Below are 16,191 nucleotides of genomic sequence, written 5' to 3' on the forward strand. Positions count from 1 at the left end.
CAGCACAGACATCTCGTGTCAACAAACAAGGGTTCATTAAGAACCAAGAGCAATAGTGGGCATTAATAAAACGGCAACTGAACATCTGCAGAGATAATTGACTACATGAGGAGAGCGGAAAGAAAAGAATCATTCCAAAATGCTGGTTCTGGAGAGGGTCCCACTCCTCCCTGATTAGGGAGGGGAGAGGACAAATTTATCCCTCGGAGCTAGCATTATGCCGTGATCAGCCTCCATTCAGGACAGGATACATCACCGCTAAAGCATTGATAGGGGATTGTAATTATCTATGTCCCCTGGCTCGACATCCTGAATGAAGCTTTTTCCCTCTCCTCTTATGCTAAAATTTCCGTCGGACTGCGTTTCAGATTGATGAGGCTCTGTTCTGCAGTCTGGTTATATTTAGAAAACCTTGTATTATTATTTCTTTTGAAAGTCATGTCAAACATCTCTACTTGCCACAAAGTAGACTGTAGTACAGGGCTCTATTAGCCCTTCTGATCTTATGATGTCTTGCAGGGGCATAGGAATTATCCAGAGTTGAATATTTATACAAGCGTTCATTGGCATGTGGATCTCAGCTTTAAAACTTCTATACTACAGCATCTTTGCAGAAATCTTGTGCATTGGTCCATCAACAGTCTGCCAAGAAAGCAAATGAGTGTGTGTGTGTGTGTATGTGTGTGTGTGGAGGGGGGGGGGGGTGTAGAATATTTTAAACTATGAAAATGAGTGTTTTATAAGCACTAAAAATTGAAGTTAATTCATGTTGCAAAACTTTTGTCACATGCGATTGCTTGGCCAAGGCACCTTATTTCTGCCCATGCAGCACCCTCCCCACTGTTCCATTACTGAGGATCTTACATATAGCTGTGTCAATGCACCTCAATCCTGTCCTCTCCCTGTTATTCCAGTATTGAGAAGGCCAATGCACCCTATGATTCCAGTATTGAGAACCTTAAATACAACTGTGCCAATGCACCTCACTCCTGCCTACGCGGCTCCCTCCCTATTATTTCAGTATTGAGAACCTTAAATACAACTGTGCCAATGCACCTCACTCCTGCCTACGCGGCTCCCTCCCTATTATTTCAGTATTGAGAACCTTAAATACAACTGTGCCAATGTACCTCACTCCTGCCTATGAAACCCCCTCCCTATTATTCCAGTATTGAGAACCTTAAATACAACTGTGCCAATGCACCTCACTCCTGCCTACGCGGCTCCCTCCCTATTATTTCAGTATTGAGAACCTTAAATACAACTGTGCCAATGCACCTCACTCCTGCCTACGCGGCTCCCTCCCTATTATTTCAGTATTGAGAACCTTAAATACAACTGTGCCAATGCACCTCACTCCTGCCTATGAAACCCCCTCCCTATTATTCCAGTATTGAGAACCTTAAATACAACTGTGCCAATGCACCTCACTCCTGCCTACGCGGCTCCCTCCCTATTATTTCAGTATTGAGAACCTTAAATACAACTGTGCCAATGCACCTCACTCCTGCCTACGCGGCTCCCTCCCTATTATTTCAGTATTGAGAACCTTAAATACAACTGTGCCAATGTACCTCACTCCTGCCTATGAAACCCCCTCCCTATTATTCCAGTATTGAGAACCCTAAATACAACTGTGCCAATGTACCTCACTCCTGCCTATGAAACCCCCTCCCTATTATTCCAGTATTGAGAACCCTAAATACAACTGTGCCAATGTACCTCACTCCTGCCTATGAAACCCCCTCCCTATTATTCCAGTATTGAGAACCTTAAATACAACTGTGCCAATGCACCTCACTCCTGCCTACGCGGCTCCCTCCCTATTATTTCAGTATTGAGAACCTTAAATACAACTGTGCCAATGTACCTCACTCCTGCCTATGAAACCCCCTCCCTATTATTCCAGTATTGAGAACCCTAAATACAACTGAAGCAATGCATCTCATTCCTGCCCCTGCATTCCCTTCCCACCATTCCAGTATTGAGAATCCTACACATAGCTGTGCCAATACATCTCATTCTTGCCCCTGCAACCTTCTCTCTTCTATTCCAGTATTGAGATTCCGCACACATGCAGTTGCTCTGCAGTTACCCCCATAACTATTCCGTTAGTGCTAACCCTACCACCGTTCTGCCCAATGCACCTCATTTCTGCAGTGTAGTTTTATCAGCTACAGTATCTCAGTGCTGGTTAGATGACTGAATTCTTGATGGTTTACAGGTAGAGAATGGCACGGGGACAAATTTGTCCCTATCCCCGCAGGAACTCAATTTCCTCATCCCGTACCCGCAAGTTTTGTCACTGTTCCTGTTGCTGCCCCATTCCTGTAAGCTCTGCCTTAATCGCACAAGCCTCAAACACACTTATAATTTTAAAGTGTTTGAGGCTTGGGCAGATGAAGACGGAGCTTGCAGGAATGGGTCGGGGACAGGAAAAGAACTTGCAGGGATGGGATGGGAAAATGATTTCCCGCGGAAATGGGAAAAATTTGTCTCTGTGTCATTGTCTACTCAAAGGTCTATTCCACCAGATAAATATTGGTCTCTTTACTGTTTAAAAAATAAAAAAATGCTTTGCTACCCTTTCTCAAGAAGATCAAGAACTAAAGGTCAACTAACAACAATACAATAATATATTTCTTGATTAGACTATATAGGTTGCTACCCCAATTAGGAGGCTAGGAGGGAAAGTTTTCATAACATGAGTCAATTAAGGATTTAAGCAATTAACCCCAACCTTAGCAATTGATTAATTGTGGCTCTAGTGCAGGTCATTGACAAACTAACATAAAATATATCTAACAAATTTAAGGGACCTTAAAAGAATTGGAATAAGTATTCCCACACTGTACGTTTGGAGTTTGGAGCTATCCAATCTTTTGAGCTGGGTGTCACTCATTCTTTGACAAATGGAAGCTCTTTGCATCAGGCACATACAGTATGTGTAATCTCTCACCAGCTGTAATAAGCATATGAATCATATATGTGCAAACTAGAGTGGCAGATCTGGAGGAGCTGGAGACAAAAAAGGTATATAGAGGAGTCCATCAGGGACATAATAAAGCAGTCCTACCATCTTTTTGGTAGCAGCTGTTTTGGAGAAGGAAGGTCACTTGGACAGGCAGCATCAGTTTGGTGTCATAGGAAGCAATCCTATAGCCAAGAGATACCCTCTAGGTAATATAATATTTTCTCCTATCAAGGATGTCTCTCCAGTGCCCAGATGGAAAGGTATAGGACTTTCCCAGTAGCAGGAGAAAAGATCATTAGAAATTTAGGTAGTTGCATAGCTGATGGACTGAAAATCATCTTGTAACACCCACATGGTATGAAGATGACCGACTTCATGTATCATCTACAGTAGACAGGAGAGTGTTTAGGAAGAAGCTGGCTATCCTGATGATATGGGTACCAATGGACATAGAAAGCACAGAAAAGAAGTTCTGGAAGTCAAATTTAACATAAGAACATAAGAATAGCCTTACTGGGTCATACCAAAGGTCCATCAAGCCCAGTAGCCCGTTCTCACGATGGCCAATCCAGGTCACTAGTATGTGGCCAAAACCCAAGGAGCAGCAATATTCCATGCTACCAATCCAGGGCAAGCAGTGGCTTCCCCCATGTCTTTCTCAATAACAGACTATGGACTTTTCCTCCAGAAACTTGTCCAAACCTTTCTTAAAACCAGCTACACTGGTAATGTGTTCCAGATCTTAACTATTCTCCGAGTAAAAAAATATTTCCTCCTATTGGTTTTAAAAGTATTTCCCTGCAGTTTCGTCAAGTGTCCCCTAGTCTTTGTAATTTTTGATGGAGTGAAAAATCGATCAACTTGTACCTGTTCTACTCCACTCAGGATTTTGTAGATTTCAATCATATCTCCCCTCAGCACCACTACATCTTCCTTGAGATAAAGAGACCAGAATTGAACGCAATACTTCAGATGAGGTTGCACCATGGTGCGATACAGGGGCATTATAACATTCTTAGTCTTGTTAACCATCCCTTTTTTAATAATTCCTTTCTGTGGGTGTTTACCTCCTCTGGCTAGCTCCCTCCTCCCAGCCGCACTTCTCTTTGCAAAGCTGCGGCCGTGGTTCCTACATGCGGCCCATGGCTAACCCAGCTTTCCCTCTGATGTCAGAGGAAAGGCTTCCAGGTCAGCCACATGCCACATGAAGGAGCTGTTGCATGTAGCTCTGTGAAGAGAGGTGTGGCTGGGAAGAGGCAGCTGGCCAGTGGAGGTAAACACCCGTGGGAGGGAGGCATGAATTTGGGATGCAGAATGGAGGGAAGGACGATGAAGGGCATGTTGGGACATGGAAGGGAGGAGGAGGGACACATTAGGACAGGAAGGGAGGAAGTGCGGGGTGCATTGACACAGGAAAGGAGAAGCAGGGTTGCGTTGGGACACAAAAGGAAGGGAGAGAGCACAAACTTCAGATAAGGGATAGAAGGAAGAAAGAAAGGAGGGAGGGAGCATGAACTTGAGACACAGGAGGGAACAATGGAGGAATTATTTTTTGTTCTGTCTCTGGCCATGCCCCTTTTTGAATTGCACGCTTCTAGATTTGAGTGCCCAGTGTTCTAGAATAATGTGCACGAAGATGCATGTATAAATTCCAATTGCTGCCGATTGATTGCAATAATTATCAAGAATTTATTGCTAGCTAATGGCTTATTAGCTAATTAATTTGTTTGCGCATCCTTGATCTCCATGCAAATTTCAGCACACATTTTTCAGTGCCATATAGGGAATCCAGAGATAGTAAACACTATAATCAGAAACTGGCAAAATGGCCAGAAAAGCCCAAATAAAATGAAAGTTCCTATAAAGAACATAGGAAACAACATGAAATAAAAAATTTCTAGCTACTCATCCATATTTATCTTTTCCTCAATTCTCCCACCATAGAAGATGAACAATAGCAGATAGATTCATGCAGAATAAAGATGTTTTTTTCTTGGCTTCTTTGTGGCATTGAACTAACTGGATATCAGGGAACGTATAATGTCCTTATCCACAAAACTGCTCCCAAGAAAGCCTGGAAGACTGAAAAATATTTGCTGAATATGAAAAGTGATTTGCCCGGTTTGTGCAGTATTACTCATAGTGCTTTAAGGAATATTATTTCTTAAAGAGAGTTTTCTATTGGTATTCCCTTGACTTCCATAGAAAGGAACGAGTCACTGGCAGGAAACCTTGGTCTGGAATCCTTTAAAGTACACCTGGAGAGGAAGAAAAGACTGACTATCCTGCTGTCCACGGAGAACCTACGTTACAGGTAAGTAACTACACTTTTTTTCTTACCCTTTGAAGATATGTTATTGATGTTTATCTTGTTATTGATGTTTTCTCTTCTTGGGGCTTGCCTCTTAAAGTTCTCCCATAAAGCGAAAGAAACCTGTTACAGACCACATTGCAAGTCTTGCCATGTAGTAGCCTTTTGGCATGCAGAACATTATAAAGTAATGAAATAAATACAGAATTTCACCTTGAAGAAACTGAGCAATTAGATGATGAGAGTGTAGAGGTGCCAAGACTGCCCATGTCTTGCTCTAATGCCTTCAGTAGGGTGAGGGATGGGGAGGGGAAGGTATATTTTGTGATAAATTGCTTCCAGAAAAAAAAGCAGCGTTACTTGCTTTTATTCTAAGACTGTAGGGGGAGGAAGACAATCATTTGTGTGTGCTGTTTCCATTCCTTCTTTGCCCATATAAACCAAGACAAATCTGAAGGAGAGTTGGGAGAACTGAGGACAACCTGCAGAAGAGAGAGATGGACAGAAACATAGAAACATGATGGCAGATAAAGGCCAAATGGCCCATCTAATCTGCCCATCCGCAGTAACCATTATCTCTTCCTCTCTCTATCCCAGGCTTTCTTGAATTCAGACACAGTCTCTGTCTCTACCACCTCTACCGGGAAAACGTTCCACACATCTACCACCCTTTCTGTAAAAAAAAAGTATTTCCTTAGATTACTCCTGAGCCTATCACCTCTTAACTTCATCCTATGTCCTCTCATTCCAGAGCTTCCTTTCAAATGAAAGAGACTCAACTCATGCACATTTACATCACATAGGTATTTAAACATCTCTATCATATCTCACCTCTCCCACCTTTCCTCCAAGGCATACAGATTGAGATATTTAAGTCTGTCCCCATATGCCTTATGATGAAGACCACATACCATTTTAGTAGCCTTCCTCTGGACTGACTCCATCCTTTTTATATCTTTTTGATGGTGCGGTCCCCAGAATTGTAAACAATATTCCAAATGAGGTCTCACCAAAGTCTTATACAGGGGCATCAATACCTCCTTTTCCCTACTGGCCATACCTCTCCCTATGCTCCCTAGCATCCATCTAGCTTTTGCCGTCACCTTTTCAACCTGTTTGGCCACCTTAAGATCATCACATACAAACACACCCAAGTTCTGCTTTTCTGTCGTGCACATAAGTTCTTCACTCCTTAAACTGTACTCTTCCCTCTGGGTTTTGCAGCCCAATTGCATGACCTTGCATGTCTTAGTATTTAATTTTAGCTGTCAAATTTCATATCATTCTTCAAGCTTCACCAGGTCTTTCTTCATGTTGTTCACACCATCCTGGGTGCCTACTCTATTGCAGATTTTGGTATCATCCGCAAAGAGGCAAATCTTACCCAACAGCCCTTCAGCAATACCGTTTATAAAAATGTTAAAAAGAACAGGCCCAAGAACAGAACCTTGAGGCACACCACTGGTAATATCCCTTTCCTCAGAGCGATCTCCATTGATCACTACCCTATGTCGCCTTCCACTCAACCAGTCTTTGACCCAGCCCGTTACTTTGGGACCCATCCCGAGGATACTCAGTTTATTTATTAGATGTCTGTGTGGAACACTGTCAAAGGCTTTGCTAAAATCTAAATACACCACATTTAATGCACTCCCTCTATCCAATTCTCTGGTCACCCAGTCAAAGAAATTGCTCAGATTTGTCTGACAAGACCTACCTCTAGTGAATCCATGTTGCCTCCGGTCCTGTAATCCACAGGATTCCAGAAACTTCACCATTCTCTGTTTTAAAAGTGTTTCCAGTAATTTGCTTACCACAGAAGTCAGACTTCCCTACTTCCTCCTTACTGCCACTTTTGTGGAGAGGGATCACATTGGCCCTTCTTCAGTCCTCCAGTACCACTCCTGAATCTAGAGACTCATTGAAAAGGTCAGTCAGTGGAGCCACCAGAACTTTCCTAAGTTCCTTCAGCACCCTTGGATGTACACCATCTAGCCCCATAGCTACCTTTATTTTAGCTACCTCTTCTGAACAGAACCCTCTGAAAATCGATCAGAGTCTACCACTCCTCCATCCCTATTCATGTTTATCTTCTGCGATTGCAGTTCCGCTTCCGGCACTTCAGCTGTGAACACAGAACAAAAACATTTGTTAAGCAATTCAGAAATCTGTGCAAATGGCAAAGAGACAAAAGGAAAAATTGGAGAAGTAAAGATGAGTCCAAGGTTAAAGGGAGATGACGACGGAAGGAATGGGAGAAGCAAGCAGGTAGGAGTTGCCATGCCAATAAATAAAAGTGACATTTGGAACAATCCCAGAACAAAAGGCATTTGAAGTTAAAATGATCAAAGCCTAAGAAGTGACCAAAATTTGTGGATGAAGAATGAAAATATTAAAAGGAAGAAATGGAAAGGAAATTAAAGAGTTACATGGAGAAGAAAAGAACTTGAGGGAGAGTAGAGAGAGAGAGAGACAGAGAAGAAACTAGTGATGAAATAGAGAGAAAAATCTGAAGGGGTGTGACAAGAGGAGCTAGTGGATGAGGTGAAGTATAAGAAGATGAAGAGGGGCCTGGAAGAAGCAGAAAGATGGAAAGAGAAAAAAAAAAAAGAAGAATGAGAGAGGCAAGATGAGGCATATGCACCCCTCAGTTTAAAATCCTAGATCTGTCCAAGTCAGGCATGAAATTCAGTTCCATGTATGAACAGATTGTTTAGGAAATTGAAAGGCCAACAGTGAGGTAGTAAGGAAACAGACTAGAAAATGACATGGTGACAAAATTCATCATTGTTCCCATCCTCACAGATAACCACAGGAAACAAATCCCATGTCATTCTTTAGTGTCTATCTCAACCTTGGTCCTTCTACACCAGCATTCTTCAGTGCAAGGCTTGAGGGTCAGTGGCTGTGCTCATTTATACTCTGATTCTTCCCTATCTCCTTAAAGAATGACATGGAGATGGTTTCCCACGGTTATCCGCGGGGACGGAACAGTGATGAATTTTATTACCACGTCATTCTCTAAAACAACTACCATAAGCAAGGTCCTCAGTTTGATTCCTGTATCTGGATTTCCATTCTTCCGGATGGCTGAGGTTCTGAATGTTCTGAAGGTAACATTCACAGCCCCCTGGAGGGAGCTGTGGCCATTGCAGGGAGTAAAAACTGGATGATCATTTAGAGGCCATGGTCATAAGGTCTTGAAGGGAACAAGCCTATATGGCCTTGGGCCAATTGAGTATATTTGGAAGGAAAAGTATTTAAACAGGGGACAAATTCCCTGGAGAACATAAATAGAGGCATATGGTGTCAGATCTAAACAAATTAGAGAGAAAGCAATCAGGAGAGAACTGCCAATAAATAAAAGATAAATTTGGAACAATTCCAGAATATAAGACATTTGAAGTTAAAATGATCAAAAGCTTAAGAAGTGACTAAAAGGCCTCATCAGAGATTTTTTTTAAAAAAACTTTCTACCAGAAGTAATTTGACTGCTTCTCTATCTTCCTACCACAACAAACTTCTCCCCCCCTCCTTGTAAAGTATTCAATGACACTTTACAAAGACATCTTTTTCTCTGACCTGCTAATTTTGTTTGAACTTGATGAAGGGAATGTTAGTTCTTGAAATTTAGTCCAAGAACATAAGAAGGGTAATTTTATAAAAAAACAAATTTCTTCAGGACAAAGCATGTTCTAAACACAAAAAAATGGCTTTTATAAAATCATGTGGGAGTGAACATGTGTAAATTGCACTGAAAGATAGTGCCTGCTTTTATGGGATATATGCATAGGTTTCTTGGGTACCAAAATGATTTATTTATTTTAAAAATTTCTTCCCTGCTTAAAGCCTAAGTGGGTTACAATAAAAACATGCATAATCAAAATATACTCAGACATATTATAGAGGATGGAGATCCTCTCATATGAGGAAAGAAGTTAGGGCTCTTCAGTTTCATAAAGAGATGGCTCATGGGGATATGTAAATGCTTCTTAAGTAGAGGATAGTGAGATTTCTAGAATTAAATGGACTGTAAGACCCAAGGTAGCATGGCTTTACAAGAGGATGGTCTTGTCAGACAAATCTGATTTCTTTCACTGGGTGATCAAACAGTTGGATATGGGAGGGGTGCTAGATATGGTGCACTTGGATTTTAGCAAAGCCTTTGACATGATTCTGCATAATAACTGATAAATAAATTGAGTGCCCTCAGTATGGGACCAAAAGAATGGACTGGATTAAAAACTGGTGTAGCTCTTTTTTTATTTTTTTATGTTTACTTGATAGACTGTTGGGAGCTGACCCTGTGAAATGAAGTGTTGCCTAGATCACAGTAAAAAGGGATCTTCTCAAGAGGGGCAGGCCTGGTGTTACCTCACTGCATGCATGGAGATGGAGCCCTGAATTTCATAGACTATGTAGAGGAGCAATGTACTGTAAACCTGCCGCTTTAATGTACAGCTATAAAAGTCATCCTGCTCATAGTTATCACAGCACACAAACTCTGTAGCTGCTTCTTTGTTCCGATTCTCTCTTTCCTCTAACACTTACTGGGAAAATGGAAGGGTGAGTTCAGTGGCCAGAGCTGAATTTGGAGGTAATTAGACAACATAAAACTCCCTGTAAGTGGCTGGTAGTAGGCCATATGCAACATATCACCCAGCAGGTTAATAAACGCAGTGGAGCTTGCTTCCTTACATCACGGTTATCTTTTCCTCTTAATGGGCTTCTAAATTGGTGGCAGCGGAGCAATAACAGAAAACAATTTAAAAGAGGTGCATGCATGATTACTATTGTAATAATCTCTCCTAATAAGAATATGGCGCAGTGTTAGGCCAGGAATGAAAACAGATTCCTCATTAACTTTTTGATTAATTACTTTCCATAATTTGCTCAGGGGACATGGGTAGAACTGATTGCCTTTTCCTCTGGACACGGAGGATTGGCTTACCTTAAGTTAATAATTTGTTTAGTGACATTTTAATGCCACGCCTCAATAAACCTTTTATTTTTTTTTTTGTACTGTTCTTTTTATTGCAGCGTTCTCTCCAAGGTTTCTCATGTCCAGTCTGGGGGCTGTAGAAATGCAATTTTAGCTATTTTCACCATGTTTGAATAACTTCTCTGTGTAGAACTAACATTTGGCACTTCATTCAAATTTATCACACATAATAATTTGTGAATTGTGTGCTCAGCGCTCCAACCATAAAGTCACAGTGCTTGAGACCACCAGTTTAGGGATCCACCACAGCATGAAACCATTCCCATAAAATACTGTCAAGTATCTCGTAAATAAAAAAAAATCTTTTAAAAAATTGTGTTCACGTATCTGAATTTTTACGTGATTAGAATGATCAATCCAGCTGGTGATCATATCCAAGTGCTGTGCTCTGATTGTGGAATCAAAGTGAAAAATCCCAAACATCAAATGTCAGAAAAACATACAGAAATATTTGTTTCTGATAGTTTCCTTGTTGTAACTTCTTCTCTTCCTCAACTTAGCCTGATTTTCGCTCGGTTGCTTCTTCAGGAGGAAGAACTGTTTTTCTATAATCAAATAGAATCAAATTTTCAAAATTCCAAAAACATTCTTAAACCCTGAGGCACACATTAATCATAAGGTCTTTGTATAAATAATAATGCATGTAATAATTTTTATATATATGGCATGAAACAGCTGCCCATTGGAGAGGGGTGCCCTCACATTTTGTATAATTACATCAAGTGGCAAAAAATGCCATAGATTGAATCACTGTGATTTTTCAATGTACTTGCATAATGATGTATTACACTGTTACACAGGTAGCCATTTGACCTGTTTATTTACACCATAAGGGTGAATCATTTTCCAAGCACACAAAAATCTTTGTTCCTTATGTATAAGAATGTTGAAAACATCCCCTCCACTGGGCATTGTTACGTTTAACAATACCAAAAATTGTAAATCTTTAACTGTATGTACCTTTGCTTAATCTTTGTAAACCGCATAGAACTTCACGGTATTGCGGTATATAAGCTGTTATTATTATTATTACTATATTCAGGGCTCCTTTTACTAAGGTACGCTAGTGTTTTTAGCGCCCGCAGGACATTACCGCGCGCTACACCGCGCACTATGCTTCTAGAACTAATGCCAGCTCAATGCTGGCATTAAGGTCTAGCACGTGCGGTATTCTGCGCGTCAAAGCCCTAGTGCACCTTAGTAAAAGGAGCCCTCAATGTTGTATTTCACTTTGCTTGTCCTAATACCACTTAAGTGTATTAAAATGGAAACCAAAAACATTTTAGCCAATTTTGCCTTCATAATATTGACATCTTCTTAGTATCCCAGTAAACTCTGTGTTTCAAGAAGAGATATCTTCACATAAAATGTTCTTTCTTTACTTCATATTAGAATAACTAAAAATCACAAAGTGGACCTGCCTGTAGGAGGCACTGTAGGCTGTGAGACGGAAGGGATTAAGGACACCTGCGCTCATTCTACTGAAAGCATCAACAACTGGCTATCCAATGCCACAGGTTCCCTGACCTCTCCTGTATGATACTTTTACGTGAAAATGTCAAAGACAGCTTCCAGGCAGCCTGAACAGCGAAAAATGACTTTGGCCCTTATTCAATGATGTTCCCCTCCCCCCCCATCCTTTTGAATAATCCATTGCATTTCCTCCAAAAGAACACATTTTCTGATACTGCAAATGGCCAAGTGCCCAACTCATTTTCAAATCCTTGCTGCTCCTTGGCTTTCCCTAAGGGTACAGCCTCCACCTTTCTCCATTTCCTCATCACTCGTTCCTCATATTATTTTCGGCAACATTTTCTTAAAAAAAAAAAAAAAATTATATCCTCCAGGTTGCTTCATGTTAGCAGGTTCTAATGTCAGGGGAAAAAACAAAAGTACTAATAAAGTTCTTTAGAAAATGAAAAAAAAAACCACCACACCAACAAGAGTGACCTCTGTGTGTCCCATGCCTTGCAACTGTTAAAAAGCTTTATCGCCACAGGCTTTGTGCTGTAATTAAAACATTGATATGTTCTATACAAATGTTCCCTAAATAAAATGTCAGAGCAATTCAATGCTACCCCTGCTACTTTCTGACATTCTGCAAGCCATTGTCTGCTTGTTAATTGCATGATGCATCATGTGGTTCCAACATTTCCCCCAACCCCCAATTCCATTTTATCTGCTCCTTCCTTCCTTCCCTCTATTACTTGGGCTCATTCTGTGAGCCTGAAAACTTTTATCCCACTGTTCACAGCTGCTCAGTTCTGGTAGCTTGAGCCGTAAATGAAAATATTTGCTGGTTGGGTTTCTTTTTTTTTGTTGTTGTTGTAGATTATTGTGCAAGAGTCCTGGCTCGGTCTCTGCTCAATATCTTCATATTAAGGACAGAGGCTCAGCCAGATGGATGGATTTGGGTGGGCCTGAGCCCAGAGTTGGTGGGCATGGAATTCATCCCTATCCCCATTCTCTGTTCTTCACACTCTTCCCCCCCCCCCCATACTCAAATGATTAAATACCTGAGATGGAGGAGATCCCCAAGCCCCACCAGCTGAAGCCTTCCTCCTCCTCAGGCAGCCAGTGCCAAGTGGTTGTCGGCTGTACTGTACCCAAGTTGTTGACACTGCCAGGAGACATGTGCAGATGGGCTGGTGTCAGCATCAGCTCAAGGCAAGTGTTGCCAACTGTCATTTGGCAGAATGCTGGCTACCCAAGGAGGAAAAGATTTCAGCGGGTGGAGTTTAGGGATCCCCACCAGCCACAACAAGAGTGCCACAATTTTGAGTGGACCTGAGTCCATATTGGGTGGGCCCTGGCCCACCCAGGTCCACCTATGGTTATGCCTCTGGCACTTTTAGACCATGGATAGACTATCTCTATATTCCATCTTACCCTGTCTTAGCTCCAGCAGCCTGAGAGCATACAAGTCTTCTTGTGTTAAGCTTCTGCTCTACATGGCTTTCTTTGGCAAAGAATCTAAGGGACAGCGACAAATATCTACTAGCAAAATAAGTCACAAAATTTTTTTTGTTATAATATAGGTCTTTTGAACAGTGAGAATGTCAAGTTGTATATATGTAATTAGTTCTGCATTCAATTTGTTTTAATTTTTAATATTATGGAGATTGTGAGATTTTGTGTGTATGCTTCCCAAATTGGCAATGAAGGTCCTGAAAAAGATCGAGTTGATCGAAATGCTTTAATAATTACAAAAGTGAACGTTGTGATCCACGGAAACCACATCAGCGCTGGAATCTACACAAGACGATTAAGATAAGCATTGCTGTTTTGAAGTACCAAGCGATATATGTATGATATTGAATACGCCTGTTAAGGAAACTGTTATGATTAGAGACCTTCTGAAAGATTTGCTAAATTTTCTTTGATTTTTGTAGGGATACTGGGAGGACATGCGATTATAGGCTCTACCTCAGGATTGGGATTTGAAATACGTGTAACTTTGGGCTCCTTTTACTAAGCTGCGATAGCGTTTTTAGCACGCTCAGAACTGCCGCTCGCACTAAACCCACGCTATGTGGCTAAAACTAACGCCAGCTCAATGTTGGCATTAGCGTCTAGCATGTGCAGCAATTCTGTGCGCGCTAAAAACGCTATTGCAGCTTAGTAAAAAAAAAACCTTTGTGTTATAAGAGAACCTATGATCTGATTCTTTCAATATCTATGATGTCCTCTCTGCTGAAGAAAGTTAGCACTTTTTGTGAATTATTTTGATAGTAGATATTTGTCTCTGCCCCTTAAATTCTTTGCCATTTTATGTGATGTGGTGAGTTGGGTTGTTTTTTTGTTTTTGTTTTTTTTAGTAAGATGCTTTCTTTGTTCCTACATGATTTCTATGCCCAAGAAATCTCTATTATGAGCATCTCTCACTGTTTTCCAAAGAGCACAAGCATCGCTGGGACAAAATGAAGCATGAAACAATGTGATTGCTACAAATAGTGACTCCTTGTTTTAGATTGGGCTCTAAAACTCTGGTCCTTGAGAGCCACAAACCAGTCACATTTTCAGGATATCACTAACGGATATTGCACGAGAAAGACTTGCATATCCACTGCCTCCATCTCATATCTATTCATTATGGGTGCCCTGAAAACCTGACTGATTTGCAGGTCTCAAGGACAAGATTTTGAGATCCCCATTTTAGAGGACCTCAAAGTATTTTCTCATAAATTCTAATTCTTCCAAATAACTAGGGGTGGGTGTGGAGTGGAAGATTTTATCAATATGTGTTACTGTTAAGATATCTTATTTTAATGCCACATCCAGTTAGAACATAGAAACATAAGCGCTGTCATAGTGGGACAGACTTAAGGTCCATCAAGCTCAGTATCATGTTTCCAACAGTGGCCAACCCAGGTCCTAAGTACCTGGCAGAAACCCAAAGAGTAGCAACTTTCCAGAGCTGAGATTGTGATGTCATAATGCCTCATTCCACCAATGCCTAAGAGCTAAACCCATCAGAGATGCCACAATGGCTTGATTGTCTTATACTTGGCTCACATAAGAACATAAGAGATGCCATACTGGGACAGATCGAAGGTCCTTCAAGCCCAGTATCCTGTTTCCAACAGTGGCCAATCCAGTCACAAGTACCTGTCAAAATTGCAGTAACTAGGTCTTTTCAGCACAAAATAGCATGAGTTAATGGTAAAATAACAATAGCCCATGTTGATAACTTTGGGGCCTTTTTACTGAGCTGGAGATGGCTACTGCTCCCTCTCAATTGAGCGAGGGTCCTCCAAGAGCATTGCTGCCAGTGGGAAGCAATGTTTCAATACTGTGTTTTCAGTCATTGGAGATATGTAGGCTGAGCTTGCCTGTTCCTCACTATTGAAAATGGGATAATGAAACAGCACCAAAAAATACCCCCCAAAAATCCCACCTATCAACATGCAAGATGTGTTTATATGAGGGGAAAAGGATCTCAGAAACCTGCTTGATTTTCAGGCATACACCTTAACCAAGACTGACAAGGTTCCACGTTTCTATCATCGATCCTGAAAAAACCTCTCACTCCTATTACATTTTAATAATCAAAATTAACGTAATGCAAAATTTAAAAAATAGTATTTCATGTTTGAACAAATATAACATGCTCAATCAACCGTCTCACACTTATCTTAGTAATTGCAGTCAGCCATGGCCTGACGGGACCCATTTCACCAGAAATACTGGCTTTTTCAAGGGTTCTCTTCGGCTGCTACAGTATTAGTTGGTTGCAATGCTCCTTGCTTTTTTGTATACTATAATGAAACAGCACCCTACACTGATAGGACTATAATTGGAGGACTCCCACTTAGCTTAGAGGGAGCAGTGAAAACAGCCTAGGCAGCCTTGTGCAGGTTTTTCTATTTTCCCTTTTAAATGCCAAGTGCTAATGTTGCCATTAGGACACGGTTATTAAAACAAATTAACAGTGAGAGATACCAACACCTAGTTTGTAGGTAGTAAGGGCTTATGTGCTAATTCTTTGCTAATTAGTTAGCATGCTGTAATGTAAATGTGCTAACTGATCAGCACAGAAATACCTATCCTCTGCCCACTAATATGCCCTCTCCAAAGAAAAAAAATATCTTTTAGCCTGTGGTTTGCACACTCAGATCTTAAACTTATTGCAGGATGCTTAAGTGCATCCCACAATAAGCAATTTTAAGTTGTGTTAAGCACAGGCTAGTGCTTACTAGAGCTTAGTAAAAGGACCCCCCTGTTTTCCTTAATAATAAACAGTTTCCTTATTCTATTGGAAAATTCTTTACAGTGCATCTTTTCTCATAATGAACCAACAAAAGAAGCTAATGGTCCTTTAAACAAGTATGATAACTTAATATGACTCTGGCTTTCTCCAGGAACACTTTTTATCTACTTTCTGAAGGAAGAGAGGCTCATGCA

The 16,191-nt window shown here is 40.9% G+C and overlaps 1 long non-coding RNA gene across 1 annotated transcript in view; it reads left to right on the top strand.

The window, feature by feature from the left end:
* The window catches only part of LOC117347216, a 58,581-nt gene extending 46,675 nt beyond the window's left edge, over nt 1-11,906 (top strand). Inside the window, exons 2-3 of the long non-coding RNA XR_004536748.1 lie at nt 5,180-5,288; nt 11,680-11,906. This is a non-coding gene — a long non-coding RNA (uncharacterized LOC117347216). The remainder of the gene's footprint in view (nt 1-5,179; nt 5,289-11,679) is intronic.
* The last annotated feature ends 4,285 nt before the right edge of the window (nt 11,907-16,191 follow it).

This window comes from Geotrypetes seraphini, chromosome 13 (genome assembly GCF_902459505.1).
Source record: "Geotrypetes seraphini chromosome 13, aGeoSer1.1, whole genome shotgun sequence".
NCBI classification, from domain to species: Eukaryota; Metazoa; Chordata; class Amphibia; order Gymnophiona; family Dermophiidae; genus Geotrypetes; species Geotrypetes seraphini.